The sequence below is a fragment of the Mustela nigripes genome, chromosome 3 (assembly GCF_022355385.1).
Source record: "Mustela nigripes isolate SB6536 chromosome 3, MUSNIG.SB6536, whole genome shotgun sequence".
In the NCBI taxonomy this organism is placed as follows: Eukaryota; Metazoa; Chordata; class Mammalia; order Carnivora; family Mustelidae; genus Mustela; species Mustela nigripes.
In genome coordinates this window covers 64,712,985-64,727,556 of record NC_081559.1, presented here as the reverse complement: position 1 = coordinate 64,727,556, position 14,572 = coordinate 64,712,985, and positions in this window count along the sequence as shown.

The following is a 14,572-nucleotide window of genomic DNA, read 5'->3' as shown; positions in this document are numbered from 1 at the left end:
TGAAATAATGTAACGTGGAAGCATTTTGTAAACTGTCCCATGCACATTGTTTTAATCAATTAATTTTTTTTTAAGATTTTATTTATTTATTTAACAGACAGAGATCACAAGCAGGCAGACAGGCAGGCAGAGAGAGAGAGGATGGGAAGCAGGCTCCCAGCTGAGCAGAGAGCCCGATGCAGGGCTCGATCCCAGGACCCTGGGATCATGACCTGAGCCGAAGGCAGAGGCTTTAACCCACTGAGCCACCCAGGCACCCCTAATCAATTAATTTTGAATTGTGATTACTATTCATAGTCTCTGGGTTTTTGTTTGTTTGTTCGTTTTTTCTTCCTGTTAACTTGTCTGTTCTGATTTAGTACTCTTTGCCTGCTAAGAGAGTAGGTAGGGGACACCAATCTTGGAGGATTCTTTTTCTCTCAGTTTTTCAGCATCGATGAGCAAGGAGATGAAAGTGATTTAATGCAATGAGGTTCTGTACTTATTTATGAGTTTTAATTGGTGTTTGAAGGCATGACAAGGAGAGCTTACTGAAGTGGTCCCTGGAATGGAGATCCCTGCGAAAGGAGATCCCTGCCCAGAGCTGGTCTGTTTCAGAGCTTGTCACGATTGACCTGCCATATCCTGGGACCACAGGTGAAGAGGAGGACAAGACAGTGCTAATCTGTAACCCCCCCCCTCTCCCCAGGCTACCACCTCCCTCTTAAGCACACAGCCAGGTACAAACTCCATGGATTGCTTACTTTCAGTTTCCCTATATGTCAGCTTATTGCTGTAGGTCTCAGGTTTCCCAGGCTTCTCTCTTCCCTCCTTAAAAATGCAATTTATTATGGTTTAGCTGGGATGAGTGAATGAATGACTGTATCTGTCTGGGTAGAGTTTAGACACTGCTTTCATCCTATAAATTAAATGGGGATCTTTTTTCTCCAAAAGGACAAAAAAACCAAGACTGAAATTTATAGAGGTAAGGAAGCAAGGTGCCAAAAATATGCCAGATATACTTCTCCATTATCTTCTGCAAGTCAAAGTAAAGCTTAGATAGAGAGACCTCTTAGGGAAGTAATACATTGACCCCCATCCACATGAAGAAAGGTATGAATGATTGATATCAGACCCTTCCTGTGTTATTGTCACCGAGAGACGTAGAGAGCCTTAAGAACCTGGGTGGTCTGGAGGAGAGAAGGGAAAGGAGCAAAGGAAAAGCTATCACATTAGGTCATTTCTATCCTTTTCAGGTGGTCCCATGTAGGGGTTCGGTTAATGGACTCACTTGTCAACAGTGCCTTGTCTGGACTACATTCAAATTTACATCTTAAGAGCTAAATTTTCTTTCATTATATTCTTTAACAAGGCAACCTTTGAAGGGATGCTTGCTCAGAACTTTCCCTATATTAGATTTCTGGTCATCAAAGTTAACGTAAAAATTACAGAACCAAATTTCCATTCTATTTTTTCCTAGTTCTTTTTAAAATCAGAAGATTGTGCTGTGGATTTCATTCAGCTGTAGAAAACAAAACACTAAGCAGATGACTGTCCTTTTTCTTTTAAATCTCTATGTCATGAACAGACATTTCTACAAAGAAGACATCCAAATGGCCAACACACATAAAAACGTGCTCAACATCACTCAGCATCAAGGAAATATAAGTCAAAACCACAGTGAGATACCACTCCACATCAGTCAGAATGGCTAAAATTTAGCAAATCAGGAAACGACAGATGTTGGCGAGGATGCAGGGAAAGGGGAACCCTCCTACACTGTTGGTGGGAATGCAAGTTGGTGCAGCCACCCTGGAAAACAGTATGGAAGTTCCTCAAAAATGTAAAAATAGAGTTACCCTGTGACCCAGCAATTGCACTACTGGGTATTTATCCCAAAGATACAAATGTAGTGATCTGAAGGGGCAGCTGCACCCCAGTGTTTATAGCAACAATGTCCACAATAGCCAAACTATGGGAAGAGCTCAGATGTCCACTGACAGATGAGTGGATAAGGAAGATGTGGTATATATATACACAATGGAATATTATGCAACTACCAGAAAATGAAATCTTGCCATTTGTAATGACGTGGATGAAACTAGAGGGTATTATGTTAAGTGAAGTAAGTCGATCAGAGAAAGACAATTATCATATGATCTCACTGATATGTGGAATTTGAGAAACAAGGCAGAGGATCATAGGGGAAGAGAGGGAAAAATGAAACAAGACGAAACCAGAAAGGGAGACAAACCATAAGAGACTCTTAATCTCCGGAAACAAACAGAGGGTTGCTGAAGTGGAAGAGGGTGGGAGGGATGGGGTGGCTGGGTGATGACACTGGGGAGGGTACGTGCTATGGTGAGCGCTGTGTGTTGTGTAAGACTGATGAATCACAGACCTGTACCCCTGAAACAAATAATACATTATATATTAGTAATAATAATAAAAAAGTCTCCATGTCACCCATATTTCCCCCAATTCTGCCCAAGGGTGCTTTTTCCACCTTTTCAGACACCAAAACACAAGAACGTCCAGATTCAAGGCTATCTCGGGCGACATGTCTCAGGTTTCTTGCAACTGCACTGTGCTATTTTCCAAGCCAGAGACAGTCTTGAAAGGAAATCAGATGTGGGCCGGCACTGCAAGCCGTAATGGATCCCGTTCCTGGAGCATGGCTGGTGTCACTCTTGTAAGGGGGCCAGTGAGGCAAGGCTGTTTATGGAGGGTGCATGCTGGCCTTCTCCTTCCTGGCGTAGTGGAATCCTGTCTCCAAGGTCACTCTCAGTGCAGTGTGTCTCTCTGCATAATGATGAATCGGTATTATGACTTTGCATTTTTACAAAGTGTACCTCTTCTCTTTGTCAACAGACAGCTTTCTTATTTCCAGCATAAAGATCCCCCTTATGACACCAACAATCACTTTTCATTCGAGCAGCTTAATGCTTCCCATAAATGCATAGCTAGGCTTGGTCAAAACTAGGAGCTTTGTTACTCATTTGGCATTTCCGGATTCTCCCAATTGTAAAATGAAGCTGGGCTAATTTTTTGTTCCCCTTCACTGTAAAGTCCTTTGCTAAACTAATAGTTAAGGACTGAATTGTGAGAACATTTGGTAGATTCTTTGAAGAAAGATCTTTCTCATTTGCAGAAGGCACAACCTTTTAGCTTATTCGAATAAGAGGTCTTGGACGGAAAGGTGAGATAAGGAGTATTATATTAGGGAACAATGACCTGGAAAGGCAAATGAAGCAAGAGAGATGAATGAAGGCTTAATAAGAAAAATGTGACTCTCACAGAGGAAGGCAAATGGGTATTCCTTTTGGTGTGACCCTCACATGCAGAACATTTAAAACAACAACAACAACAAACCCAGAACATTCCATGACGTAGGAATGATTCGCTTGCCAAGTTTCCTGGTTTCTTCCAATCCAAGACAAATTCTTTTCCCCAGAATTTTAGCTGAGATGGAGAGACTCAAATGAGATTAAGGGCAGATGCTAGATACATTGCATCATGTAATATGCAAGTACCACCTAGTAGGAAAGAACTCCCCAGGGATCCATGAAATGGAGAAGAGTTAGAGGCAGCTCTTAGCAGTTAGAGATAACTATTTTCAGACCCTGTTTGAGGGTACTCAGAACTTTTTGTTCTGTGCCAGACCTGTGCTAGCCTGATAAGATACAAAGATGAATAGGGTCTTTTTTATTGAAGAACAATTTACCATTAGCTCACTCATTGCTGATGAGGGAATCCCATGGAGATTTTCCTGGCCTTGAATGACCCCTGCTCCTTGCTGGCTCCCAACATGTGATTCTCAGTTGTGACTATCCCCCCCGCCCCCCGCCTCCTTGAGACTGTTTTAGATTGTGGAGGAAAGGGTGACCTCCTCTTCTGCTGGTGGATATGTGAACTGCTACAACTTTTCTTGAAAGCAATTTGGATACATCCATTAGAATAAAATATACAGAATACTTTTGGACCCCACAATCTCACTCTTGGGAAATTCATCCTATAAAAACAAAAGCCAGTATATATGTGTATATGAACAAGATGTGGCAATGAGATCTAAGAACAAAGTATGTGCCACCTGCATTAGGATGGCTGAATAAATTGTGGAAAATACACTCAGAGAATATTATTTTGGAGCCGTTAAATGGGGGCTCTACTACTTGGTTTGGAAGGCTTTTCGAGATGTCTTTTTGTAAAGTAAACAGAGAATCTCTGCACACGCATGAAGATAGTTAAGTGAACATGGAGAAAATATGGAAGGATATGCATTGGATTGTAAATATGGGTCATGGTAGTTAGGTGGTGTGGGTGAAAAAAGAGAACAAGGCAATACAAAAAGGAAAGGATTCTTTTTTTTAAGACTATACTGAGAATAAAATGACCCAACACAATGGTGTCTAGGGAAAATCCTGCCCACCCCCATCGCCTCCCAGAAAATCACCAAAACCTACATAACTTGAATCTAATGGAGATTTTACATCCCAACACTAGTGTGCAGGAAATACAGAGAAAGGAGGAAACAGAATAAATTTTACGCTGGAGGTCCCATTAGCAAACCAATGGAGGGAAGTCGAAGGACAAACAACTTTATTTATTCCATAGAAATAAACTGCACGCACAAAAAATGGAGAGGAAATCTGTTGATTAAAGGAGGCTTAAATTAGATGTAATAACCTTGTGCCATATACAGGAATTATTTGGATCCTAATTCAAAGGGACATACTTTAAAACAATAATAAATCCACTTATAGCAATTTTTATGACACAATTGACAATTTAAATAATGGATAGTTGATTCTATTAAGTAATTATTGTTAATTTTCTAAATGTGCTGACAGTATTAGGGTTATCCAAAAAAGAACCTTTGCTGTTTAGGTTAATTACTGAAATATTAATGGAGAAAATAATAGGATGTCTGGGAATTGTTTCAAAATACTGCAGTAGTGGAAGGAATGGCTATGGGTGTGGTTGGGCCACGGTTAGCCATGGGTTTAAGCTGGGCTGGTAATGAGTACCTAGGAGTTCAGGACGGCAACATGTCTACTTTTATGTAGATTTGAAATAGTCTGTTATAAAAAGTTTAAAATGTGATATAACCATACTTTTTTTTATTTTTGTAACTTTTTTTTTTTACGAATGTGTGTAGTGTTAGATTGATTTTATGTATGTATGTATACACGCTCATATAATTAATGTTCTTCTGCACTGAAGTTCAAAATTGAATTAAAGTATTATTGGGGAGGAGAGAGGCACACTGAGATTAGCTTCAGCCTTCATAATCTGTGCTTGGAATGAATACCTTATTAAGAACAGACTGGTCCCTTAATGGAAGGTATAGGTTTGCTGTAGGTTTTTTATGCTTCTAAATCTGCTTTCAAATTTTCCCTACTTCTTTGTCATAATGATATTTAAAAAGTAACATACCTCACTGCTATTTTATAAAGTACATCAGACGAGCTTCTCTTAAGGTCATGAAGTTGAGCCTGCATTTACAAGCACCTAATGTCAATTTAAGTGCTTTGACTATTAATCAACAAACCCAGGCAGGCCCCATGTATTTCTTATGCAAAATACTTTGCCAGTTGTTATGGGAAATACAAGTAATAGGGAACAAACTTAGCCAGCAACAAGCTTACTTAGCCAGCAACAAGCTTACTTAGCCAGCAACAAGCTTGCAATGTCTGGAACAATCATTGCTTTTAAACCTAAATATCTTTATCATCTAGATGCATTGGATTCATTTAGTTTGCAAGATTTATGGACACTATTAGGGTGACTGAAATTTGTGAAACGCTATTAGCTTTTCTGATTTTCCCAATATAATGTTCTTTCCTTGCTTGAATAGAGTTACATAAACTTGGCTTTTTGGTGGTTGCTTCTTCTGCAATGTGAATTATTAGTTTCACTGTGTTTGAAAGCAAACTACCTGTAAGCTGATTTGAGTGCAAAGCCTCGCATCCTGGGAATGGAAATGTTGTTATTAATGAAACCTACCAAAAATAAAGGACATGTCCCTTGTTTTAATAGCTGAAGTTGATGGGCTGTAGACCCAGAAAATGACCCACAGTGATGTCCATCTGGCCTAATATAGGCTAGCTTCCGGTGGCCGTTTTGTGCATCACCAACATTGTTAAGCAAATGTCCCAGGTGAACTGTTTCTTACCTTTACAATGTACTGGGACTACTGCCTGACAGTTTCTCAAAGCACGGGGCTGGTTCCTCTAGCTTTTCCCTGAATGAGAGAGAGCATTTCCTTTGCTGAACTGAGGCTACAGAACTTGGGTTTTGGCTCTGTTCCATCTGTATGCGGGCTTGTTTAACATTTAAACAAAATCCCAATAATTCCAATAATTTTTTTTTTTTTTACTATTCCTTTAGTTTTGTTATTAGATACAAGTAACTTAATCTCATCAGAGAAAAATCAACAGAAAAATCATTCCTTATTTAGCGACTCAGAGTAATACTAACAAACTTCAGTTTAGTTGGCCAAGCACAGCGTTACAAGCATGAGCTTCTTTAATCCTCGTAACGCCCCGATCAATTGTTAGACTAGACACTAATTTGTAGTTGAGAAAACTGAGACCCAGAGAGGTTAAATAATTGATCCAATGTACTTACCTAGTTATTCAGACTCAGATCTGTCTCACTTTGGAGTCTGTATCAGCATACTCAAAATCACTGTTACAATTTAGAGTACATTTATTTAGTCTTTTTCTCGTATCATGTATGTGTGTCTCCATGTGTTTTACCAAAACAGTCTCATATGTATTGTTGGCTGCTTTTTTTTTTTTTTTGTCCAGAGAGAAGGAGAGAGAGCACCAGCCGTTGTGGGGTGGTGGGAGCGGGTGGGACTATTGGGGAGCAGCAGAGGAAGAGAAAGAAGTAGACTCCCAGCTGAGCAGGGAGCCCCATGCAGGGCTCAATCCCAGCACCCCAGGATCATGACCTGAAACAAAGGCAGTTGCTTAACTAACCCAGGTGCCCCTGTTGGTCGCTTTCTAGAAAATTTACCCTACGCTTATCCAGAACACTTTCTGCTATCAATAAATATTCTTCTGTTCAGTGATTAAAAAAACAAGAAGTTGTATTGTATCCCATCATACGGGTTTGTTTCCTAACCTCCATAATTGTGCGTTTAGAACCCTTCTAATTTTACATTACTATGAATATTCCTTTGAAGAACAATTTTTGAAAAGATTTTATTTATTTATTTTAGAGAGAGAGCAAAAGAGAGAGAGCCTGTGAGAAATGCAGAAGTGGAAGGAGGGAGAGGGATCAGCAGACTCTGAGCTGAGCGCAGACCCCAATGAGGGGCTTGACCCCACAACCCTGAGAGCATGACCTGAGCCGAAATCAAGAGTCAGGTGCTTAACCGACTGAAACACCCAGCCGCCCTTTAACAACATCTTTAAACAAACATCTTCGCACACATCTGATGTTACTTAGAATAAATTCCTAAATGTGTACTGTGAAGCATGTTTATATGGTTGAACCGTATGGTAGACTGTTGCAGTCATGGACAAACCTTTCCATATCCATGTTCATGTGTGTAATCCCTTCCCATACTGACTCTGGGCTTGGCCGTGTGAATTATTTTGGACAATGGGGCATCAGTGTAAGCGATACAAGGACAGGTTTAAAACTGGCACATGGGAGCCCGCCTATTTATAATGCTGCCACCGTATAAAATCTGGGCTAGGTTGCTAGAATCCTGTGAAATAGCTGTCTGCTGGCACCAAACCACCAAACCTGTGAGCACACCACCTCAGACCACCAGTCCATTGCTACATGAGACCGGGGGTTACCAGATGACAGCAGCGTGGTGCATGACCCCCAGGGAGACCTCCCTCCATCCCCACCCAACCACGCCCAAGTCAGCAGAGCCCATCGCAATGCTTCCCTTACAGAATTGTCGATGAATAAAATGGTGTTTTAAGCCACTAAGTTTTGGGATGGTATGTTATATAGCAAAAGCTGACTGATACACCTTTGAATAACAGGTACTTATTTTTACGCAAGGTCACCTGCAATTCCCAGGTGGAACATGACACTAAGAGGGTTTGATAACATTATATCTGGCAGTGAGTGCTTTCTTAGTCTTTTCTAATTATCAGGTCATTTAATATGGATTTTAAATATGTAAAACATCTTTTAATTTCCTCTGCATCTCCATTAACTTTGTGGGAAGCAATAGTTTATATGCTTATATGCTTAGCTATTTGAAAAGCAAATTATTTGTGGTTCTATATTTGTGAAGAGTTGAAAAATTACTTAATCATTACTACCACAGCACCAATAACTTTTAAAAATGATCATCAGCCATGGAAAACAATCCCACTCAATGATCGTCTTAAGGCTTAATCTTTTTTACAGCCCAGAAGATTTCGGGACTTTTCCCCTCTGTCCTTGTAATTTGATAATTTTGGGGGGGTGGGCAGGAACTAACCAGATATAGTTCTGCTTTTATTGACCTTCAGTCTTTACACTTCAAAATTTTTCAACTCCAGATGTTAATTTATTTCAATGATGATGGCCTCAGTGTTGTTGTTTTTTTTTTTTTCTTTGTTTCTTCCATGGAGAGCCTTACAATTCTTATCTTGTCTCCATTTCCTATCATTTTATTTATAATATCTATTTTATCTTTTTCATATTTTTGCCTTCTTTCTCTACAGTCTGGAATAATTCCCATATTTATGTAATATGTCACTGATTCCATTTCCTACAATGCTGGTTCTTTGTTTACTGTTTGCAATGAAGATTTTAATTCTGATAATACATTTTTAATTCCTTAGTCTCTTGTTTTTCTTCCTTATCTCACTCTATTATCTTTCCATAATAAAAGATATTATTATCTTTTTGTCTCCTCATATATCTCACTTCCATTTCGCTTAATCTGTGACTTCTTGTTTCTTTTCTTTCTACTCAAATTGCTAAACAGTTTTCTAAAATTTTGTGTGTGTATGTTCTGTAGAAAGTCACTTTCAGATCTGCATACCTATATTCATTTGCTAGGGCTACCATGACAAAATACTACAAACCGGGTGACTTCAACAACAGAAATTTATTTTTTCACCATTCTGGAGGCTGGAAGTCCAAGTTCAAGGTGTTGACAATGTTCATTTCTTCTGAGGCCTCTCTCATTGCCTTGCAGATGGTCACCTTCTATGTCCTCCTATGGTCTTTCCTCTGCACTTGCTCAGACATGATGTCTCTGAGTGTCCTAATTTCTTCTTTTTATTAAGGACATCAGTCAAATTGGATTGGGGACAATCCACCCTAACAGCCTCATTTTAACATAATACTTCTTTGAAGTCCTTATCTCCAAATACACTAACATTCTGAGGTACTGGAGATGACAGTTTCGACATGAATTCTGGGAGTACACAATTCAAACCGTAACAGTACCTCAGTTGTAAAAATGTTCTTCTTTTTCCTCAATGCTTAGCCAGGCAATTTATAATTCTGAATTGGCCTTCACTTCCTGCTTAAAGATCAACTAGAAGTAGGGTGCCTGGGTAGGTCTGTGGTTAAACATCTGCCTTTGGCTCAGGTCATGATCCCAGTCCTGGGATCAAGCCCCACATCAGGCTCCCTGCTCATCAGGGAGTCTGCTTCTCCCTCAACCTTTGCCTCTGCCTCTGCTCCTTCCCTCACTTGTGCTCACACTCTCGCTCTCTATCTCAAATAAAATCTTAAAGGAAAAAAAAAAAAAAGATCAACTAGAAGTGAAAGCTTATTGTCTTCCCTAGTCTTCTCTGAGCATGTTTACTGCCCTGGACATGCACACAGTTTTCTAGATGAGCTAGTATACTCAGGAGTTTTCAAAGCTCTTATTCCCCAAAGAATCTTACTCTACTGCCCCGCTATTTCTTCCTGCTTTTGTCTTGTCTACTGTTTGCTTTTGTCTTATCTACTGTTTGCTTCAGTTGTTAATTTTGGTGCCTGGTGGCAGTACTAAGCTGTCAATATTTCCATCCTAAGAGGGTTACAAGTTAGGTGAAACAAAGGCCCACTCCTTGTGTTAATTCTTCAGGGAAATCACGGACTGGTTAAAACAAATGTAACTCCTTGGGAACAAGGCTTTCTCTCTTCCCTCCAGTACCATGTATTCATACTGAGGATTCAAGCTGCCATCTTGAAGACTGCCACTACACTGGGAAGGGCATGGGATGAGGCTAAGACAAAATGCCATGGAATTCTCTTACTGTGTTCTAGGAGCCTTTCTCCGGTTAACTGCTCACTTGATTGCTATAAACACTTCCATCTTGCAGAGTTCCGATAAGATTGGTTTTACAGTTTTTGCCAGATTATTTGGGGTTCCTGGGGAAGCATAAGGCCCTTGAAATCCCTACTCCTCCATTTTCACTGATGTTATCAATCCACTTGGATGATGTTTGAAGCCCTGGATGGCAGATTGATCCAAATACTACGAATTTAGCTTCTATTGTCTAGCATACTTTCTTCTTTGATGATTGTGGAAGACAGTGGCAGATTTTTTTTTTTTTTTCCTGGCTCAATGTCTGGAGCCGAAGGATGGACATTCTGAAAAGCTTAGTTTCCAGAATCTGCAACTAGAGACCCTTGTGGTTTTTAATCTATATTTAATTTATATTTATTATATATTTATTTTTAATCTATATTTCTGGTAGTCAGCTTGTAATCTCTTTTCCCCCTTCTTTGGCCCAACCTTAAATGATGGAGTCCTTCAGGAGCCAATTGCAGAATTTTTTTTTTTCATTTTGTGCTCTTCTGCAAGTTTTAGATCCTTCCAAGTCCATAAATATCATAGAAATTCCAATTATTCCAATATCAACATCTCCAGTCCTGTTACATATTGAATTCCAGACCTAGTTGTTACTCTATCTTTCTCTTAATATCTCAGAATAAACATATTAAAAACTGAACACTTAGTTTTAACTCTTACAACAATTTTTCTCCTTGGTTCTTCTCCATGTCACTAGGTGACATGTCTACCCATCTAGTCATTTTTTCCAGGGATTTTGGAGTCATCATTGACTTAACGCTCCTGACTCCCCAAAACTGTTAAATTTAATACTTAATAAATAATAATCATATACATACATATTTCTTGAAAGTGGCCAATTTTTGAGAACTCTACTATCAGTACCATAAGATAGGCTGCCATGTCATATTTTTGTTTGTATTTCTCCAATAGCCTTTGACCTATGTCTCTGCTTCCAAGCTTGCCACCCACGACTCAACCTGCAATCACAGTGAATGTTTAAGAGCACAAGTTGGATCACATCACTCTTCTGTTCAATCATAACTCATTAATGTGGCTTACAAGGTCATTATATAACAGCCTTCCACATACCTATCCAGCCATAGGCCATGCCACCCTCTCCTTTTGTCACCACTCTTCAGCCATAGTGGCCTTTTTTTTTTTTTTTTAAGATTTTATTTATTCATTTGACAGAGAGAGGTCACAAGTAGGCAGAGAGGCAGAGAGAGAGGAGGAAGCAGGCTCCATGCTGAGCAGAGAGCCCGACGCGGGGCTCGATCCCAGGACCCTGAGATCATGACCTGAGCCGAAGGCAGCGGCTTAACCCACTGAGCCACCCAGGCGCCCCTGTAGTGGCCTTCTTTTAGTTACTTTAATCTACAAATTCTCTCCTGCCTTAGGATTTTATATGAGCTGTTTTTCCTCAGCTCTAGTCCTCTTCTTCTGACCCTTTCACTGGCCAATCCCCCTGGCCTCTCTTCCTCAGGCCGGCCTTCTCCAAATTCTCAATCTAAGTTAAAATGCTCTGCCTGACTCTTGCACAGCCTCTTGAACTCTGCCCTAATAGATCTTATGACCTTGTCTATGGTTACTTGTATGATTATTACTTAGTATTGGTTATTACTTATTATTAGGACTATAAGCTTCATGAGACCATGTCTGTTTTCTCATCATCTCTATCCATAGTGCCAAGTTAGTAGTCTCTGATAAATATTTATTGCATAAATAAATGAAAGAATGGGTGGATCATGGGTCAGAAGCTGCCCTATTCTGGTTGTTCCCAAGGAGTAACAAGCATTAAGTATTCCTGTGCACCTGCCTACCTTCCAGTAATGAGTAAACCCCTAATTTTCCTTGTTTCTCTCTCCTCTTATAGGTGTCAGGAATGTGGTTTGCTTTGTTCAGAGACTTTGCCCTGGGATGGGGGAACTGAACACCAAGATGATCCAAGGGTGAGAGCAGGCTCGAGTTGCTCACGATGAACTGGTAAGTGCCAATGAAGAAGGAGAAAAGCCATTGGATGGCTCAGGAAGTTCACAAAGCCATGCATTTATACAAATGATTTATCAGAAATGTTTTACTAATATAAATAAAATAGAGTGAGAGAAAAGGACTCTGGGGTTAAGATAAACTTTAATAACTGTGTCCAAAAGCACAGTTTCAGATCCTTACAACGGAAAGAACAAAAACCATATAAATCCAATGGGAATGTGAAGAAAAAAAGTGGTTTCTTAGAGTTGACGTTATCAAGAGTTTTGGGGCTTAGAGATTTAAATGCCACAATTGAGAAGCAACACTGGAAGTCATAAGGAAGGTTATGCAAACAGCAGTGATGTGACTTTTTTTTTTTAATCCCTATTACATTTAAACGGGAATATTTTGGAATTTAGGATATAGTAGGAGTATTAGAAGTTAAAAATGGGGTTTCATGCCTGAAGAAGGTGTTTCATTCAGATACCAGTGTGATCACACATGGTCCAAGAACACTCAAATAGTACATGACATATGATCAGATGTAAAGATTGGTCCGCAGACATCATCACCAATGGTGCCGTGCTTGCCCGTGGGTCTCACTGATATGAAACCTCTCCCATATATCAATGGCCACCAAACCACTCAGCCAAGCTTCCTTACCTGTGAGCTCTTTGTAGCTACCAGGCTGAGCACTACCAATGATTATTTTTAGGTTCTAAGTACTTACAGGCACCTCAGCAGGGGTTGGAGGACCCAGCTCAACTTCGAAGTTGTGCCCAAAGGTGGCTAATCCAGGCTTTGAGTGAGTCACAGTAGCATCTATCAGGACCGGAGCCTTTTCAGTGAGGTTATGGACAAATAGCACCACGGTGCTAGGAAGAAAAGTTTGTTACCCTGAGTGGCTGGCTGAGTTAGGTCTAGATATTTTCAAGATTAGATCTTTTACAAGACTGATAGTAAGAAAGGGCTGTAGGAAGCAGAGGTGTGGAGGAGAGAAAAGCTTAATGCTTCAGCCGTAAACTTGAATTTCCAGTGACACATCAGGAATAAAGGTGAGGGATGAGGAGAAAGCCAATAATCACTTCGGTAGGGGAATCACGGGGAGAAGCCATGATAATGATTGGAATGAAGATTTGAGATCAATCATCAAGGAGCCATTAAGTTAGACTGTTTTTTCCCTTATTTACTCTTTTTACTTAATTTCTTGTGGCATTTTCTGAATTTTCCTTGATAAAATCTGCAGAATGTATAGAATTGTGTGCGTGTGAGAGTATGTGCGTGTGTGTGTGTGTGTGTGTGTATGCACATGCCTATACATCCTTGAGAAGTGAAGTAATGATGCGATGTAGTTTCTGGAGCTACCTAAGAATGTAAGGAGTATCAGTTAGCATGTGTCTAGCTGCACATCTGAGTAATGGTGATATTAGTCATAAGAACCATTATTTCACATGATGTGAAATCTGGAGGCATTGGATTTCAGGGTTTGTTCAGTGGCCCAATCCTATCATTAAGGCCCAGCTTCTTTCTTTCTCTTTGTCCCAGTATTCTCAGCATGTAGCTCTTCATTTTTTGATATGCCACCTCACAGTCACCAGATATAATTCCTTGAGGTCTGACTTGGAGAGAAATACTATAACTTCGTCTATGAGGTGTTATGAGTTGTGTTCTGCTTGGCACACTTATGCACACACACACACACACCATTCCGTACACACTCATTTATACTAAAAATCAAGACATATGTAACAGTCCAGAAGAGAAAGGAACTAGCGACTATCATTTGTACATGCCCATAAATGACAGGGGAAATCCCAAAATAAATTTCTGAGAACTTAGGCAGCCACCCTTCCATACTCAATAAGGAAGTGAAGATGTGCCAAATCAGCGAATGTGGGATGGACTGTGGTCTGAAGGTAAACATGACTGTCTACATCCTGGGAGAGATTAAGTCTGGACTCTGACATGAGGGCTGCTGGAAGGTCTGGCCTGAACTGGAAGATCCCCTAGTACTATGCCAGCAACCTCCACATTTCCAGGAAAGGCAGACACAGGTGTAATTGGGCTTCATGTCCTTAATCTTATCCTACTTTAGTTTGAGATTTGATGCTTATGACCAGGGTCCCTTAATTCATCACTTTTAATCATTATTATTTAAAATTTGACATTTTCAAATGTGTGCCTAGACAAGTGTCAGTGAGAAGTAATGAATCAGTGAATCAGGTCTCGAAAGCTCCCTGCTTTAAAGCAGCATTTCACAAACTAAGTTTCCAGGTGTAGTCAGGAGTCACCTGGAGTTAGTAAGAGTAGAACTGGGGAGCTCTGAACGGCCACTGGCAAGAGAGCAATAAAAATAAAGTATCTTCA